Source organism: Chenopodium album, chromosome 3, assembly GCF_948465745.1.
Source record: "Chenopodium album chromosome 3, dcCheAlbu1.1, whole genome shotgun sequence".
Taxonomy (NCBI): domain Eukaryota; kingdom Viridiplantae; phylum Streptophyta; class Magnoliopsida; order Caryophyllales; family Amaranthaceae; genus Chenopodium; species Chenopodium album.
The window spans coordinates 79,034,414-79,035,592 of NC_137836.1; the positions used below are offsets into that span (position 1 = coordinate 79,034,414).

Here is a 1,179-nt window from a genome sequence, read left to right on the forward strand (position 1 = left end):
TTTTTATTGTTCTTTTTATGCAACATTGTAACAAAACATTTTTTTAACATAAATTTGAGCTTTTGAGGGATGAAGTTAATTGATAAATAAATTTTAAATATCTTTGGTAAAATTATTAAAACCATAATTAATTGGTCATATCAAATATGACCAACCAAATGCATGATCATGATCACGATACTATAGATTCATAATAACTTGTTAAAAACAACATTATGTCTTTTATTTTTCACAAAGACACCTACAATAAGTTGATTGATTCCAAACTTATTATATTTTGATAATTCGATTCATTATCACTTGCTTGCTAATTAAATTTATCAATTCAATATTTCAATGTCAATTTTAGCATGTTATAAAAAGTCCACTAAAATGAACATAACTCGGAGTATAGGAGTGCACCATATAAGGTGCAACTAGCCACTCAACCACTCATGATCAGTCAAAATAAAAATGTCGAAAATGTCAGAAGTGGGATTTGAACCCACGCCCTCGTTAGAGGACCAGAACTTGAGTCTGGCGCCTTAGAGTCTTAGACCACTCGGCCATCCTGACTTACTGTTCATTAATCATATTCATTAATGACATCCTTATTCAATTCAAAAAAACATGAACATTTATCAAATCATCATTACGGAGTATTTAAGAATGCCTTTAGCTCACAATCTTTTATTTTTATTTATTTTTCTTTTTTGATAATTTTTTTAGATGACTTAATCAATAATTTAATTTATTAGTTTATTTTTTATTGCAGCAAAACGGTGATCAGCAATAGACATTCAGTCACTATTTATACTTTTATCTATTTAAAAGGCGTTCTTAAAAATGTCTAAATGTCACGTGTGCCTATTGACTCTTTTACTTGAATCTACATACAATAATATTGAGGAGTAGCACCTTCATAATAAATGGTATGTAGCTATTATTGTCAATTTGTCGTAAATGACTAGAATAATTATTACCGTAAAAATAAAGATTTTAATTTATTAAAGAATGACAAGGTGACTTAGGGCCTGTTCACATTTACTTAATTTCAATTCAGTGTAGTTCAGCTCCAATCAGTTCAGTTCAGTTCAGTTCAGTTCAGCTCCAATCAGTTCAGTTCAGCTTCAATCAGTTAAGTTCAGTTCAGTTCAGCTCTTAATTTCCCTTTCTCATAAAATATTCATTTCAGCTCAG

The 1,179-nt window shown here is 29.3% G+C and overlaps 1 non-coding gene across 1 annotated transcript; it reads right to left on the minus strand.

Moving 5' to 3' along the window:
* Window positions 1-463: 463 nt before the first annotated feature.
* Window positions 464-555, minus strand: TRNAL-CAA (transfer RNA leucine (anticodon CAA)). The gene has a single exon. It is a non-coding gene; the product is annotated as a tRNA-Leu (tRNA).
* Window positions 556-1,179: the final 624 nt, after the last annotated feature.